Below are 19,718 nucleotides of genomic sequence, written 5' to 3'. Positions count from 1 at the left end.
CACAAACAAACCCACGCGGCGTCCGAGTCTCGAGTGCTTATTCCACGCTAATGTATAGTGTGTAAAATAAATGTATCGCATAGCTGTGGCCGACCTTGGGCCGAAATTAAACATAATATCCTATGTTACTTCTAATGTTGTAAATTATTGAATAGGCAAAGGCGATGTTTGCGAGCGCGGCCGTACATTTCTAGTTAACAGACGTTAAATTGGTGGTCATACCAATGAAGAATTTTTTTAATAATAATGAATGACGAGACTAGCAAGCCGCTTGGTTGTCGTTATGCATCACGACTGTTCATAAACAGTAACAACGCCACCCAGAACCAAGATATACATATCACCACTGACGAGCACTTTGAGACATGAAATGTTGACCGCTTTCAACCCCGAGTAGAGAATATTGATGACGTCAATAATAAAAAATATAATACGTAAACATATCGTCTACGTATTGCATACATTTAGAAACCAAAACCGTGTGACGTAGTTCATATTTTCCGTAAAAGAGAAGTCGAGGTCAGCAAAGCAAACCCAAAATAGGTTAGTCGTGTAATTTTTTGTGTCGACGTAAAATCACATTCTGCGAGTATATTAAAATGCGATGAATACATTTACCATTGTTCGTACGTACAATAGAAAAGGTATGTTCGAAACATACGCAAATGTAATAGAATTTCGCTTTGATAACGGACTTTTTAGTGTTTTCACATTGTTCCTTTCAAATATGAAATTTAGTCACGTTTAAACTTTTTAAATAAATTGTCGTTACTGTATTGTTCAGTGTGCCAATTTTTTTAAAAGACATTATATTAGTTATAACATACGAGTCAAAATGGAAGAAGAGAGTTCTCCTGGGATCTAGGAACGTCAGAGCAACGTTGTGGATGAGATTGTTTAGAAATGTCGATCCATCCAAGATGTAAATGGAATTACTAAAAAAAACATATTGTAGTTCATTTTTAAAGATCATTATATACAAAATAAATTGAAAAAGTAAAACACTCGATCATAAAAGTAATTTAATGACTGACATTTTCCATTTCCTCGTCTACATCAATTTATTCCCGACTTACGGCAAACAGATTTAAAGGAAATAAAGACAACTTCGTTTCGCATAAACATATTAGATTTGGAAGTGAATTTAATCTTCGCGGAGCTTCACGACTGCGAATGAAGAATAATATTTATCTTGCACTTTAAGAGGTTTGTGGACGTGTCGTGAACTTTACTCAGGCATAGTTCTTTGAAACAATATTTAAGATTTAAGTGGAAAGTTGCGCAGGAATATACGAAAATTGTTGTTTTGCTGTTTCAACGACTACTAATAACGGCACAAATGTGTACTACTACATCATAGTTGAATTTAGTGGGATATGTGAAGAACGAAGGAAATGTAATAAAACATTATTTATTTTAATATAGAATATGATGTTGAAGCGACAATTAGCTAAGCTGGCATGATCCTGGAAACTACCTAAAAGACACGTGGCCGGTATTTTGCTTGAACTCCACTTTATCATCTGCGATACTAGACAGCAGACGCTGTCGCCAGGATAAAAAAAAATCGGCCTATTGTCACACCAAACAACAAGACTTTACGCATGATATACGCATCAAACTTAACATACGAACTGACATGAGTTACAGCCTTGTCATAACATTAAACGTGAAGCGGTAAAGTTCACACCCGTCCGTTCAAAGCGAAAGGTGCGGCTGTAAAAATGTCGTAAAAGGAAGCTACCGGGATGGGATTACTTGGTGTAAAGATCAGGAAGAGAGAAATATATTTAATGTGGGTACTCAGACTAAGGTAAATCGTCTTGGGAAAGATATAAGAACCGCATTTCGTAAAGGACAGGAATTGAAATAGAGTTACGGATTTCTTCGCAATAAATTTGCATAATTTTCACATTAGACATTTCGAAGACTTCGTAGCCTTTGTGGTCACGGGGCGGAGTAGTTTCAATTTTTATTTAAATGTCAAACATTAACGCGATTAACGCAAGAAATCATTATAAAACTACAATATACGAATTAACGCCACAAATGTTCTTCCTAATATTATACATCCATTCATGTTAGATAGGAAGCAAAAGCCTACTGACGCGGATAGAAAGACATGAACATTAACTGATATTTTTGGACATCTAATAATCTTGTTTCCAAATTAAAATCGATTTTAATAATGTAAAATCTTTGATATTATTAATAAACAACCTGACATTTCACGCCTAAACCAAATTAAACTCAATCTATGGTATCATATCCAGTCCAGTACGAATGTAATTGCGCATTTAAATATCGACTCTAATGCTATGAATAGACAAGTGTAATTAAGTAAATCATTGTGAATCTCGACACGGGTCTTTAACAGTTAACACCCACATATTAGCAACAGGCCTTAGTCCTCTAAAACCATGATCCCTTTCAAATTCATCATTCAATCAACATAATCGCTGTATCAACAACCATTTATCATTATAAATAAGTGCCTATCGCATCCAAAGGCTTTGTAAGCTAGGCGAGACGGAGGTCTGTACTGAGGGCCGGGGGAGGTGGTGCACCCGCGCATGCGCTGTCAACGTCTATCGATTGAACCGTTCACGGGTCTCAGTCTAGAAATTTAAAATTGCATCCCAGATAAAACTCTGGGATGCGTGTAATGGGATGAAAATTGTCGCAAAACGTGCGACAATTTTCATCCGTGACCGAAGCAATTTTGTCGTTCTACTGTGAAGCAAATTAATGTTTCAAAGTAATACCTAATTATATTACATTGTCGTATTCCTAATTGTCGTTGAGGAGAAGAGTTATTACTCAGTTATTTCAGATGTACATCTTTGTTACAATTTGCTACATACTGGTTTATAGGGCAACTTTTGATTAATTTTCATATTTCATCTTGACTGTAATTCAAAGGGATAGTAACTGGTTAAAATAGAAAAAACTATCTTAATTGCTCGTTCCTATTATTCGCACTAGCGACTTCAGGAGTCTAGGGTTGCATAATTCTAACGACCGTCAGGAGATACAGTCCCTCGTTGTTCGACATTATTTAACGTGCGCTGTTATAGTTAACCACGTGTATTGTCATTTTGCTTCGTCACGATAAAAGAAGCCAGTCACGCAAACACGACACCAAGAAAGGCCATACATATTACGTAGAGCATATAATGTATCTAATATCAAAACTCATCTAAATCTCATTTACGGATATAAAGACACAAAGAAAGAGGAAAAAAAGACAGAGTCAATTCCACGTCATTAAAATGGAAAATGGATCAATTCCGTAAAGACAAAGGTATGGCCCGATATCATTGGAGCGCTCAACGTCGGGTCGCCCGAGAAACTCTTAATACCATTGGAAATATAAATTGGAAATGTTGAGAGGAAATCTGTAGCTTTCCCGGCGCGAGGCCGTCGGCCTCGGCGAAGCCTCTTCGAAGATATTTAATAATGGAAAGGAAAATTGTTAGGCTTTCGCCGTAATGTGCTGACAGCGCGAGTTTACTTCGCCCTTAATAACGGCTAATACCTTTGAAGATATGTTGAAGAATCTATTGAAACCTATTACTGCTTTTATATAAGAAAACCTTGTTCCTAATCAGCTCGAGCACGATTGATATCAGCAATCTAGATTCTATATAGCATGCATATTTCATTAGACCCTGTGACGTAAAATTAAAATGTAAAATTGAATTATACTATAACGCATCTTTTATTTTTCTATACGTTATATCTAATTATTCAAACCGTTTTATATCACAGAATTAACACAAAATAAAGGATCGAAACTAACGTCGTCTATTCAACATTTACAAGGAGTTGCAAATATCATCGAGATCCGCAAATATTTGTTTGCGTTGAAAAATCAAAAGACCTCATCGTGATTACAGTTCACAGGGAAATTTGTATAGTATTCAGCCGGTATGGGGAATATATCAGTGGCAAGAGATGGATATTTTCAAAGAGAGTCCCTATATCTATATCAGCATTAAGTTAAGTAACGTCTAGTTCATATTTGACAAGTTTGCAAATGTAAACTGATAATTATACCGCATCTAATCAGAAGAAGCCGTTACGTGTGCATTTTTCATTTTGTGTATGGTGGTCACTCCATTTGCAATGAATCCGGTATAACTCTCAAAATATGTCAACGACGCCTAAAATTAAGATTATTTCTCTTAATAGTCATATCAATCACTAGCTTTTGCTCGCGGCTCCGCCCGCGTTATAAAGTTTTTCAGGCTAAAGTTTTCCGTTATAAAAATAGCAGTTTCCCGGGAGCCTATGTTCTTCCCAGGGTCTCAAACTGTCTCCATACCAAATTTCATCTTAATACGTTAGGTAGTTTTTGAGTTTAACACGTTAAGGCAGACAGATGCAGCGGGGGACTTTGTTATATTATTTAGAACTTTTAAGTGAAACAATCCCGTCATACATCATTGTTGCATAACTTTAACCGTTTACGCAGCGCAGGCAACGGAAGCTCTCAAAACTAATAATTTTCCCCCGATTTTGCAACATGTTTCATTACTGCTCCGCTCCTATTGGTCATAGCATGATGATATATAGCCTATAGCACTCCACGAACAAAGGGCTATCCAACGCAAAAAGAATTTTTCAGTTTGGACCGGTAGTTCCTGAGATTAGCCATTACTGCCCCGCTCCTATTGGGTATAGCGTGATGATATATAGCCTATAGCACTCCACGAACAAAGGGCTATCCAACGCAAAAAGAATTTTTCAGTTTGGACCGGTAGTTCCTGAGATTAGCGCGTTCAAACAAACAAACAAACAAACAAACAAACAAACAAACAAACAAACAAACAAACAAACTCTTCAGCTTTATATAATAGTATAGATTAAACTATGAAATAAAACCGTCACTCATTGCTGCATCAAAACTAAACTTAAGTGGCTTATCAAGACTGTTGACTGAAGAAATATTTAAACCACTTATGTGCCGGACATCCTCAATGGCAGATTATTTAGTCCGCACCGCACACAGCTTGCAAACATTGCATTGTGTGGAATGAATTTCAACTATGTTAGCGATTAGTTTGCGGCCAAAATACCGTATCTATGGGCAAGCACGTAAACCAATTTGGTAACATGTGTTTTCAATGCCGGCAGCGTGACTTGTAACTTCTAGGCGTTAATTTTCTATACCTTTGTTTACATCTATACGATTAGCAACCTATTTTATTACGTTGTGAATTAGATTTTTAATAATCACCCTGTATCCGTCTATCATCATCATCGTCATAAATCAAATTGCATGTCCCTTAGATACGTTATCAGCTTATTTCCGCAACGTCAATAAAACATCAAGACCATCACTCATCGTGTACCATGTCGATCTAGTTTGGTTTAATGAGATCTACAACACCGGTACGATCAAATTACAACTCAACTTATACTAACATCTAAATATTACTAAAAGCTGATCAGGAAAATTAAAAAAATCGCCTCGCCGTGTTGTAGTCAAATATGCAACAAATTTCTTGTGCTGGCAATGATAAACGAATAAAAAGCAAAATTAGCTTTAAATTTGAAATGAAATCTATTCTGTCCAAACAAAAGGCAACCCTACCCTTTAACGAAATAAAAACAAAAACGCCCAGTGATTTAGGTGAAACTGCGTCTAGCGTCGTGGTACAGCGACTGAGCATAATGGGGATCGTGTTTCATTTATCATGGCCACAGGGGACTTAAATGGCCGACTGTGGTGGCAAAATTGTTTAGAATGTCCATATGAAAGTTAAACTAGGGGACACACAAGCTTACGAAATTAAATATTTTTGTTCCTACAAAACTTTGCAGTGTCTATTGAACGAATCTGAATGAGTAGTAGCATCCTTGTCTGATAAGTGTATTCACTTTTCTTGATTTCCTTAAAGATTCCTGTCTCCTTTGTGCGTCGAAATACGAAACTGACACTGGTCACATCAACTATTTAATTGGTGTGAGATAAAATACCTCTGCCGAAAATGTCCAAACCCTCTGCACACGAGACTGCTATACATAGATGATATTAAATGTTGGTTCCTACTTTTTGCTATGGAATGTATATTTCTGAACCCAATCTAACAAGCTGTGCTTAAGATAGGCGCCTGCCTTACAAAACAGATTATGGCGTTCTATCGAATCTTACTAGACCAGCATAGTTGGATTATAATTGATCTCAATTCCCTTTAAAGATAACTGCATGCATAATCATTAAATCCCTTAACATCAGCGATGCATCGTTTACGAATTCTTTAGCTCTTCTTGTGCATTAGGATCAATATTGCAGTCCATTTAATAAGACTGAATACCGATTCAAGAACTAGAATGCATTCCGTCGTCCGCGTCCCATTGTTCTCGTCGTAGGAAACTCCAATAATTAGGTCCTCGTGATTCATTAGGAGCGGCGAAGCGTGATTTTTTATAGATCCATTAATAGCATCGGATGGTGAATGAATCCGAGGAATGATGGACACCGGCCATCAATACTGATGGTGACAAGACAATGCGGTTCAATACCAGGAGCTCTGTAGTAATCAGTGCGCGATGTTAGTCTGCCGATTTTATAGCTATATTAACATGCTCGGTCGACAAATGTCAAATACTACAATTTGTAAATGTTTAAAAACTTCGTCGGTTATACGACTTGTCAGTAGGCAGTAAACACGTGAAAACTAGTTGCGTTTGAATGTAGTTAATGCATGGAGAATGTCCTTTAGGAACTGTCATAAACTTAAAATAATTTAATTTTCAAACATATAGGCCTTGCAGTAGTTTTATTAACTCGTGTGTCCGCTCTTGGCTTGCCGGCGAGCCCGACAGCCACATGACATTACGCGTGACATTACGCGTGTCAGGGAAAAACAACCTTATTATGTAGTATATAAGGTTATATTCCCGCGACACACGTAAATGTCAATGTCACATTGAGAGGACCCAAGAGCCGTAATATATATTTGCATGCCGTAATATATATTTCATTTTATTCAGAAAGGTTTTAAACTTTTGACATACATAGGAGTTTAAAATTATGAAATAAATAACTCGTCTGGACGGAATCCAATTTTCGATGGCGTGCTGCCTTTACACAATATTTAAAACTACCCTCTCATTAGAGAACTTGTGTTTGACCTTTCTGGCCCAAATCGATTCTACTTGCGGAAAGCGTAATCATAATTGGTCCGGAAATTACAATAACCATAGTACTACCGATAACTCGCTCTAAAATAACTACGGCCGTGTCGACTACCTACTTCGTTAAAATCTTACCAGCGTCCTTGGACATGTGCACTTGTCGTTAGCAAACTCCCATTACGTAAGTCTAATTCCGTATTACAAAACGCGTGGAGTGATGAGTCATCAGTAAGCTGCTAATTAGATATTCCTTTACAATTGTTAGAATTGATTTATAATACATTTGTCATATCGCAAAACAAGTCCCCGTAAATTTCATACGTTTCTATTTTTGCCTGTACCTAGTGGACCAATACCATGTCCTGACGTTGTTCATTGCTAAGATTCCACATGGAATCTGAAATCATAGAGAACACAGGCGCGGTCGCAAATAAGTTTCTATTAACAAACGAACGCGGCTTGCATGTCAAATGCGTTTACTCGCCACATCTGCAGCGAATCGATGTACAATCAGATTTAATTTGTAGACTTTTGTTGAAATTAATCTCGGCAATTTCAATTCCTGGTTATAGAATTAAATACTACTACAACTATAGTAATATGTAATTAATTCGATGTAAATTTACGCAAACTCAAGACGAAACTTTAAAGGGTTATTAGGATGCATAATGTTTGCAGGCAATATGTATTGCAATCATATACATCACAAGAAATGACATGAAAATATATATTACGGCTTGAAAGACTAAGAAAGTAAGCTAGATGGTGCTAAATAATCATCAAAGTTTCGCACAAAATTGCCAGATAAATCATAAGACGATTCTGACAAAAACAAACAGAAACAAAAAAACGATTACAAGATTCCTTTTCCTCAAGACATCGCCGATCAAGAGATCCAATATATTATTTCCTTATACCAAGAGAAATGGAACTGAAATACATCTGCCAATATCACGAAAGGCAAACATAATCACGGCAAAACAAACTTTACAAATCTGATTAGCTCCGATATTAAAGAGTTCGTAAACTCAATTTGTGATTTCCTTTGGGGCGGTTATTTGTCCACGCGATAGAAAATTTCGTGGGAAGTTCATATCCTAATGGGAAAGCAATCTCAGAGTGTGAAAGATGTTTGTTTTGTCGTTATTTGACCCAATATTTTAGGGTGCTTTCTGGGGAATTTGGATATTTGTATAAAAGAGTTTGGAATGAAGTCTTCTTTTATCTTCTTAATCAAAATTTACCCTATATGGTCACATAGCATAGAGGCAGACGAAGTTTATAATTTAAAGTTACCAGCTATAAACTCAATATATGAAACTATCGAGCTATTATCGAGCCTATCTCTATAGGCACTTAACAAATATTTGCCAGTAGCAGCGTGCCTAATAGCGAGTCTAGACGTAGCGAGTACTGAAATCAGCTAGATTCTAGATCGCACTGGACGCGACGCAACGATGCCCAGCCAATACCAAATATAATCATTTTCACATCGGCCGCTACTGGATTCTCCAGAGGTCCCGATGGTAATGATACAGCGCAATCGTCTGCGGACGTGATGTTACATCATTATTATTGTTAGGATTTATTTTAAAACAAATGAATGACGAGATAATATCTTCCGTTTAGAGTAGTGTTAGTATTATTGATGGGCAGTAATTGCGCTTACGAATCATACTCGTCGCGTCACTGAGTTGTGTCGAAAAAACTTTCAATACCAACACCATAGTTTGTACGATCGGCATAAAATTCCGGATCCCAACGAAGTACACTTACAACAATCATTACGTAATGGTGTTGCGCAAACTTCCTATCCGCGCAAAGGACAACAACCTGCCGTGTGACGTCACAGCACACGTCACCGAGTTCACGTGTGCCAGTAACGAGCATAAGTGACAGAATATAAGGTGGTGAAGCTGAAGAAAATTGCGGCTGTAGCTTGGTGCTAGTCATTCGTAGGTTCGATACCACGTTTAGGAAATGTATTTATAACTATGAGTGAATTATCGATCGCTTTATGAAGGATAGTTTTCAAGGTGTTTAATGGAGTTACTCCTCCGTGCGAGACTATAAATCTCACAAGAACAATACTTCCACAGATGTCAATAAACAAATGATAGCAATCAAAGTTGACCGGCAAAGCTTTGATCAAACAGAGACTCTATAATAATTTCAGACTGACTGAATAGTGGAGCAATTTAAAACAATTGCAATCATGAATCATGCCACTGAAGGACGTCAGCTAGCCCCTGACGTTAGCCCGTGCACCACAAACACCATAACTACGCACACAGACAGATCTTTCATACACAAGTCGGGAGCCGCTACGCTTGCAAAAGCGTGCGTAACCAGTAGCATCTCCCACGGTATATCAAATTACAAAGTACTAACTACTGCTTTACGCCTGGTACCTATGACATTGAATGTAGTTACCTCGTGATCACATGGACCTTAGATTCCTTCACTCATGTAACAAGATTTGCAGAGTGATAGCCGAAATAGACTGACTATTCCCAATCTGATTCGCATATAAGAGACGTACCATCTAAAGAGCCTTCTACCAGACACAACATTTTGCCCATCATCGGTGTTAGCAGGACATTGGCCGGCGGGCGTGACGTCACGCCGCACGGCCCACGTCACACGGTGCGCGTGTACCGGCCGTCGTGAAAGGCGGGTGCATCGACCGCCCGTTGACGTAACGCCGATTCGGCAACGTCTAGCGTCGTCTGGACGTGCAGAACTACTCCCATATGGCGGACGAATAAGAAAGTTCAGTTTGTGAATGTTCTTGTGTGGAACAAGTAAATATGGAATGAATCATTGACGTATATTCTATAGACACGAACGTCCATATAAACTAATTGTTCAAAATCTGAACTAAAAAATTTGACTAATATCTTCTATTCACATTCAGGTTTACACTTAGACTCAAGTTATGGTACCACAAGCTGTCAATATTGACACCATACTAAAGTCAGTTTGAATGGATTTCAGTTCAATTAAGTTGAACACAATCAATGTTGGGAACGCCAATTCTACTACATAGTACATATATATCGATGGAACGAACAGTAAAAAATAGAGTTCAACTTCACTTTTCTATTCCAGGACCGAAAAGTTGTAGCACTATAGGATTTATGGTGTAACCAGTCGGTACATTTCCAAAAAGCGTGTGACGCGTGCAAAGTCAACATCTGAGTGCTGATAACGACTTGTGATAGCGAGCACACGTCACAGACGCGTGGTGGTCGCTCGTGTACGGAGATTGGCTTTATCGCGCTTTTTACGTTTGAAACGATTTAGTATATAAATTGATTAAAAGGCGTACACTCTATTATACATATATATAAGAAAATGTTACTGAAATTAAATATTGATATTAATTATAGGCCTTCGGACTCTAAAGCACAAAATAGTCGTAACGAGTACCATGGACCATTGTTTAGAACCGTTTACCTTCCTCTCAATAAAAGGTTATTCGCTTTAAGCCTTCAATACATTGGTTTATATTATACTACTAGATACAAAAGAGTAAAGACATGGGCACGAATATCTCTTGCGTTACGTCCACTTTCCAAGTCTAAGTGCAGATTGGCTGAATCAATTGCTCAATGTGTCTCCTTTTACCATAAATTAAATATGTAACTAAAGGGCTTTAAGCCTTAAGGGGTTTTCCTTATATTAAAAGAAACAAACTAGAAATTTAGTGGCTTTTAAAGCAATGGAATCACCGCTGGCATCGAAATCATCAATACCATCACAATGAATATGGATTAGAGAAATTACTTGCGACAAATACATAGATAATATTATCTCATTGAATAACCATTCAAATCGCATTAAAATGAAATTATAGTTGAAACAATAACGATTTAGTTACTTATCATTAAGGAAACAATAAAATAGCTATTAATATTATTCAATCGTGCGATAAAGCTGCCAAACAACGAGCATTACTTATTTTATACAATACTTATAGTCCACTAGAAAATAAGTACTCTAAGAGCCCGTGTCATAAGTTACAAATAAATTGTATTTCAAAGTTAACGTATTAAACTCGGTGAAAGAAAAAGTAGCTGAATTGACACGAAACTTTAAATCATCTATACACATTAAGAATAATATAAGCATTTATTTTTCTTTATCTAAATTAATTCAATTCTTTTTACTTTAACTTATTAAAGAAAAAAGCTTTTGTTTGAGGCACATAATAATTTAGGTAATTTGAAGTTTAGTTTAGTTACTCAGTAGTAAAACAGGCCCTAAACGTCTAGGTGACGTCGTATGGATAGGATCCTGCCTTGTAACCTATGAGTTGCAAACTACTCAGACTCGCGTCTTCTAGTTTAGTCTTTTGCCTATGAATGCCTTAGAATACGTCTCGAATAACCTCTTTAGCCATAACTCTAGACACCTATTCTCTTATTGTTAACGTCCAACTAGTCCGTTGTTTCAACTGTGAACAACACGTTTCAATATCGCACAGGAGCCAGGCTCCGCGCGGCTATTTATAGATTTAACGATGGCGGACAAAGCGATCCATTACAGTTCCACGCAGTCTGGTGGCGAGTGATACTCACACATCACTGCGTCGCCAGATCGCGTCGGGTTACATGGTTCACAGATTTTAGAGACTTCGCGCCCTCACACCCACCACTGCAACTCCTGTAAGCCAGGATCAGCAGTGGCATGTTATGAGACTGAGTGATGGAGCTCAAAGATTCTTAGGGAACACTGATCTGCACTGTCTTGCAACGAAATTAATAAACAGAATGATATGAAGGTGTTGGAAATGTTAATAGTGCACTTCCTTCCATAGCAATGCGGGAGACAAAATAATGAACTAAAGAAGCATTCTGGATTTATATAAAATATATCCTACCACCAGCAATAATTAAACACTTTTATTTTTAATGTGCGTTAAATTGTTATTGACGCCAGGCTCTGGAATAGTGGTTTTCTTTTTATACTTTTCATGCCTAGCCTAAATAATATAAAAATAAATTAAATATGCGCTTCTCATTGCCATGTTTTTCTCACTGACACAGGCCCATTAAATTATGAACACCGAAATATCTCGTATTTTAGGAAAGATTTCACTTAGAGGGAGGTTTAAAAAATTATAGGTTAAGACCTAAATCTTTACATTCCAAACTTTTTCTAAGCTATCGTGGTACAATCAGTGAAATGACTTAACGCGAGTAATGCATTACTGCGTACTAGCTTACATTACGTTTTTAAAACAAACGTTTGATTGAAAACAATCGTATCAGAACAATCAAACGCTGTTACACTTCGCGTCAGCCGTCAAAATGTTTACAATACGATGCAAGTTACTGTCCATAAATGAGCAATTAGTATTACAAACAAAATTATTCATCAAATAGCAAGATTCAATTTCATTAGAACATATTTTATTACAATACGGGATGTGATGAAGTTTATGGAATTAAACCGTATTCTAATCTCAGACAACATCCCTCTAGGCTCCGTTCATATCTAAAGCCTCTAATAACCGTTTAATCAAATTCCGCGTGTAATTTATTACAAAACATAACAGACATGTTTGAATCCCAATATAATGGTCTAGTGCAAGAGATATCGATCCGTGCGGCTGCCGAGGGGCGGAGGGATGCGGGAGGGATGCCGCCGGGGAGCGGGGGCTGGGGGCAGGAGGGAGGAGGGGCGCACGCATCCCACGTACACGTATATGCACCTCGTTTGCTACGTGTTAGATATTGCAGGTACTATTACTGTAATATTTCGGTATCGCTTACGATGACATGGGATATATTTTTACAGATTCAATATTTTATGGATCACGTCGTGTACGGTTAAACTGCAATTTATGGAAAAGGCCCAGAGACTACGAGTGAAATTTCATCTTAGACTTCGCGAGTTTCATTATTTATCACTTTACTATAATTTCATTAGACAAAAAGTTTAAACTTACATCAAGCATCTACTTCCTTCATATAGGCTCTAGTTTCACTTAGACCATCAGCATCTGCAATAATAACTCAATCCACAATAGATTTGAAGAACAACGCACGAGAAAAATTACCAACGCTTGAATCGAACCTGCGACATGCCACTACTCACCCAAACAAAACCTTTTAAACAAACTAAAAACTAGCAACGATATGGCCGCCCGCATTCCCCGCGCCGCGCACCGTTCGGCGCTCGGAAAAGTAAATTTTTGCACATTTTCCACCGTAAAGGCTTTTAACCCAAATATGTAGGTAATTTCGCAATAAAGCATTCCGAGTGCAAAACGTATTCGGATTCCGACGCTCCTCGCGGCGCGGATTTACATGAAAATCACGTAAAACTCTGAAGCTCGCGTGAATGGATTGATGAAGGCAATAACTTTGGAAGGCTGCACAGTAATCGTGCTTCTATACTTATGGAAAAGGTAGTAAAAGACGCGTACCCGAATATATTAGTCTTGAATTCTACTTGGATTTATTAGGTCTGCGGAATAGAATGAAAGGGCAGTTGAAAGTACCTGCAACTAAGCAAACGAGGGTGATTTTGTATAAAACTAAAGTAAACGCGCAGGTGACGCGCGGGATGATAGGAGCCGTGTCTTTGTAGGCCGTGTTACCACCCTGAACTTGCACGATGCATGGTATTAGGCTGCGTTATGATTGTCAAAGCCCAGTAATTATACTTCAATGACCTAACTAGAACATAACAGCGCTTGATTGTAGCTTATAAGTTGAAATAAACAGTGGTTGTGCCGACTGCTGACCCAGACGGACCTGCGTAGAGACCAACTAATAATGATTTCTAATGTTTACGCGAATGTAAGAAATCGAAGTAATCTAGATTTAGGAAAAAAAATATAATTGTAAAATGTAGGTAGATATTGTTACAAACTTTTGGACGACCAAAACCTCAGGCCGCCTCTGACCATGAGCGCTGCAGCCTTCGAAACGTCGGGAGAAAATTAAAATTATAAAAATACCGCGATAAAATCGGAAAAGTAGTTTTATTTCGAAGGTCAGCCAATAATTTTATGGATAGTACAACTAGCAACCGGATTGTATACATTTACATATTTTGGCCATTTACGTCGGTTAAGGCATACAATGCCTAAAATCATTAGATTGTTGTGCATATTTGCGCTATTATTAGGTGAAAAACAAATAAGCAAACCTTTCTGAAATTTTTATGCGTGACATTATGTGTAACATACAAAAAGGACTTCGGGTTTAGGTCACCACTTACTACTCTTTTGAACAAAAACACATGTAAAGTACGAATTGGTAACAATAATAGCGCAATAGAGTCTAGTGACACTTGCACAAGCTTGCATAACAATTACACAATAAATCTTGCCATAATGACAATTGCATGAATCAGCTTATGGTTTTTAAGATCAGCCAATTACACCGCTATGATTGGCAGAGCGATTGCGTCCAGCTAGACCTGCATAAAAAATACGTAATAATTGTAAGATTACAACTCTCATGTTATCGTGCCATTACTTTTTTTTTCATTCTATAGCAGCAGAAGCGATGAGCAGATTTTTGCATATTATTATTAATAAAAATACTAGTGTTTCAGTCTTATAGTCAGTCCTGTCACTGGCATCATAAAACTAAGCATCTATTACCCATGGTGACAAGAATATTGCAGTGCAATATGCAGTGTTTTATGTTTCGAAGTTCTGCGTGGTGTTGCTGTAGTGGCACTTACATTAAGACGAGCGATTGTTCCTTAATTCGTATAAAAATGTGTGATATAAAAATGTTATTTGTTTATGAAACATTTTAAACAGTGTCGATATGTCAGCATCGTTCATGACAAACTTCAAACAGGCCTTAATAAGATACGTCAGCCACGTATTACGCTGGAGTCGTTCGTGACTGAATTTCGGCGGATTACGCCGCCCCCGCAGCATAATTACCATGCAAATGTGCTTGTACACGTCAAACCAGAGCAGTGTTACGAATAATTTGATAAGCAACGCAGTTTTCACCACAAATGGGCCATGACGAGGTGCCCGCGGCGTTATGTACTCAAATTACCGTTTTGGTTGTCGAGAATTTAGGTTCACGGCCTTCGTCAATCTACGCGAAAGGGCTCGACGGTTTCTCAATGTATTATGGTATACATGAAAATTAAATCATTTTATTACATCCACATAATAATAATGTGATTTTGAAAATGATTCCCGATCTCTAATTTACCTATTTTACAATACAAAACAGATGCTATTAATTACATCTCTGACACCACATCATTTGATTTAGAGCAACTCATTCATACGTATTTTTGTTGCCCACATAGATAGCAAATCCTCATTTGTTCCTTAAAGGTCAATAATGCATTCATAGCTCCACTGGCATTGTGGGTGTTCATGGACGACGATCATTAAACAATTACCATCAAGTGATGCAGTTCCTCGTGATATAAACACATATTCGTTATTCCTCTACTGAACCGTTAACAAAAAAAAATGATTTTAGATGCAAGCTATTTATGATTTTCGTCCAAGGCTATTTCTAATCCTGTATCGTAAGGAATTTCGAGAATTGCCTCATTAGCATCAATAGATTGGAAAACAAGTCTCCTTCATGACATAGATGTTCTATTCTCATATCGTCTCTTTGATTTACGATTGCCAATATCACGATACATACCTTTACCTATGTAAAGAGAAGTGGGAGAATCGCAAGAACTGTTTAGCCTGGCGAGAAAGAGAGAAAAAATAAACCAAGCTGACAATGTACAACTTCGGTAAAGGTTGGAATGGCAGCCCAAAAATATCATGGGATCAAAATAATTTTAGCTATGAAATTATTAATGATTACATTATTCGACCTTTCGACCTCTAACAGTTCAAGCGTCATTATCAACCAGACGGAATGATGCAAAATTTAACACCATTACAACATTTGCAATTTAATTTGTGCAACTTGAATTTAGTCGGGGGACCGCCGATAATGACTCAGTCATTTTCTGGATAGAACTGACTTCGTGTCTAACTTCATGCGGATCAAGTAAAATAACTTAGGCAAAGAACTCGAACTAGTAATAAGATTATACTTATCTGGTTGTAAGGACTTTGACCGTTGACTCAACGTATTGAAAACGTATTGCGTGAAGTCGTAAAAAAAATCCGCATACTTTTGAACAAAATCTGTCGCCGTATTTAATGGAGTCAGACAGGAAGTATGCGGAGATTGTGCTGGTATAACATAACCTGATTCTTGGGGTTCCGCGGATGGAACATAGAAACCTAGATATTAGTAGTCTATGATTATAGACTTTATAGTGTACTTAGGTTCCCTCACGGATTATAGTTACTAGAAATATTTAAATCACTGTAGCGTGCTCGGCACATTGATTACTTATTGAAAACATTTTATCATATTCTATTAGAATTGTATTCAAGTTTAGAAAAATAATCTAATGCCTATGATAGATTAATCATTGGATGTCATGGTAATATAATTTAATATTTTTCACAATTACATAATAAACCGTACATTCATTTGTCTGTTTATAGAAACATCACAGAACCCACAGCAACGAGTACGAGTCGCACCCGATTGATTTTTATTTTTAGCGTACGGAATGTAGAAAGTGAAACAGTTTTGTTTTCAATCCACGTATATATATATTCATTGTACGCGGCAAGGCTCAGCCTCAAGTTTAGTCTGGAGGAACGAACGAAAGAACGAATCAATGAATGAGTAATCATGAATTCGCACGCGGATATCGCGAGCAACGCACGTGGTTACACCCTAGCGTCAGTATTAGAGCTTCTAACAAGATAAGGGACGCGATAAACTCCGGTCATTCAGTTGGTTATGAACATATAACATTTTAGCAAGTAATCTTTTGCGTAAGTTTTCATGCTCATGGTGTTGGATGCAGTTAAAGAATGCTTTAGCATTTCGCTCATTCGAAGAGGTGTCATAGGCGAAGGTGGCGGTATAATATAGCGAATGCACACTATAACCTTAATTTTAAAGCAACAAAGCTCAGCACCAATTTGGAATCGAGGCTTGTTGGTTATATAGGCTTAACAGCTCCGTAAATTCTGACGACAGGAAGATAATGCAATTCGGGAATGACTACACCATCTCGAGATGACAGAATTAAGTCTAAACTATTGCCACGTTTTGTATTTGATCAAGCATATATTGGATTATTTTACAAATCTGTTAGGATTTTACAATAGATGAATATCACATTCATAATCATTACAATTAAAGTTCTTCAGCTTACCACCAGTTTTAGTCCTAGAAAATAAGAATAAAGTATGTTGGTTGAACATGAACATGTAAAATGAACGTTCAACCAGTCATTTCACTCACAAGCGGCAGTCCCGAGGCTAATTACCACAAAATGTTGATATAACGGCGCCGATTGATAACGTAAACTGAATAATAATTGCCTCGCCATTATAGTACGATGTAGTTAACTCGGCCAGCTGCTAGCTAAATACGAGCGACGGTGCTGTTCTTTTTTGAAGACTAAAAAGAAGACGAATACCGCGGTCTATAAATTGTAAAATGTATTTGTTTTAACGTTCATCTCTTTTCGCAAGGCAGCATTTTTATAATATTGATTTGCATTTCAAGTAGAAGTATTTCTTTTAGGCTCCAAGCTTAGCGCGTATTATACATCGTATTCTGTAGGCATTTTTAAGGGATCGTACATTTAAAATTGGTAACTTAAACAGCGTGCAAGGACTGTGGACTACTTAGCGATAGACGAGCGACATTCTCAAGACGAGTTGCACATATTATAAACTCAGTGTTGCATTATGAATAGTTAATGAACTAAATGTTTATAAACAGTTCTGTCTACACTCAGATAAAATCACTCAAACAGCATTTAATGCATGTCGCTAGTCATTGTAGCGTAATTGTATGCGAAATGTGACTAATAAATGAATATTAATTTACATCCAAGCATCATTATGCCGCTGTTAGATAGGCCCACAGCTACAATGTAAAGTGACAACTAAGTCCGAGATGAAAAAGTCAAGAATTATTTGCGCCATGTGAGTCTTATTCAAAACGATTAATAAAGATTACGACAAAGAGTAGCTTTTCGTAAAGGAGCCGTGGGAAACGAGGTGTACTTTGCTGCTTTATTGACTTGGACTTGGATATAGTAGGGTTTGGCTTGAAATATATCGTCCTTAGCATTATTTAATTTATAGTTTCCATAAGCATAGGTCGCTCAATTTGTACCGCTATTTACGTATTTTCCGGGAGCAAAAAAAACGTCTTCGAATGCAACTATGCAATCACTCAGGTCACTCAAGTAGCTCCTGTCCCTAAGCCGTGGCAAATACGGCCTATTGACAAATCCAGTATTGATCTTTAGTACGTTAGTTTATTTTAAAAACTTGCTGCAATTTTCGTCATTCCGCCTTTCAGATAAAATTATGTTTTGTACTTTATACGACATTGTCTTTCGTCGAAACTTTTGGTGTGATTCCACGACCCAGTATAACGTGGAGTCGGCATAACACACTTAAACCTGATTGCAAAAACTATTTGGCGTATTTTTAACACAGGCCAACGTCAAGTCCCTGTAAGGATGAGTGTGATGCAAGCTTCTAGTATGAACATTTTATCTAAGACATATCAAGCTTCTAGGTAAATGTTCCTGCCACTGATCATAGGGTCAGCAATGTGACTTCTGACTGTGTGAGGTTCAAGGGACTTAGTTTATTAATTGTATGGAGTTCTCAACACATTAACATATAACATTACATAATTTGAAAAGAAACAGATGTATAGACTTGTTGCAGTGTGGCAAAATTACTTAAGAGACTGATAGCCCTTCTGAACAGATGGGATTTGTTTATGAAACAGGACCAGTATTTATACAACAGTAATTTAAAATCCTTTAATGTTACTTTCACAAGCAAATGTTGCTGACTCAAATCCTTTCATCACAATGCTTGTATAATGTAAATATGGGAGGGTTCAATTAAACCTGATTTGAAGATGTGATGCTACTATTGTAATATACCTTTTTTGTGTTCCTGGCCATTAATGATATTAAAAAAAATTATATGTGATCACCTAATGTTATCTCACTATTAGACTATCTCCTAGATAACAGATTTAGCCTCCTTTAATAAATTAATTTAAAAAGAGAACAAAGCCAATAGCTCTAATTAAAAATCCATTTAACATGATAATACTGCTCGTTGCATCTTATTAGTTTCATTGAGTACAAATGTTTTGAATAGTTAATCCTATTACTGTTTCAGATAAGATAACAATTTGTTACATGATATTAAAGCTTTTGGTAACTTTGGTGTTTTTAAATATGAATGCAATTGGCATGACTCAGTTACTGAACTATTTTGTTACAGTCTCTGCAATGCAGCACTCGGCAAATCAAATGAAGACCGAGAGGCTCAGAGTTCAATCTTTAACATGGCAAATGTGGTTTGGAAATATTTGTATATGAGTTAGTTGTTAATGTTTCATACTCTGTTTTGGAGTATCTTCAATAAAATGTTGCATTTGAGTATTTTACAAATCCAGCAGTTCCCAGTTAGAACATAGACTTTATTTGACAAA

At 37.1% G+C, this 19,718-nt stretch overlaps 1 protein-coding gene across 9 annotated transcripts in view; it reads right to left on the bottom strand.

The window, feature by feature from the left end:
* The window catches only part of LOC115451283 (eukaryotic translation initiation factor 5), a 46,514-nt gene that overhangs the window by 25,304 nt on the left and 1,492 nt on the right, over positions 1-19,718 (bottom strand). The window lies entirely within an intron of this gene.

This window comes from Manduca sexta, chromosome 11, assembly GCF_014839805.1.
Source record: "Manduca sexta isolate Smith_Timp_Sample1 chromosome 11, JHU_Msex_v1.0, whole genome shotgun sequence".
Classification (NCBI taxonomy): domain Eukaryota; kingdom Metazoa; phylum Arthropoda; class Insecta; order Lepidoptera; family Sphingidae; genus Manduca; species Manduca sexta.
The sequence above is the reverse complement of the archived record's forward strand: the minus strand, read 5'-3'. Positions and strand labels throughout refer to the sequence as shown.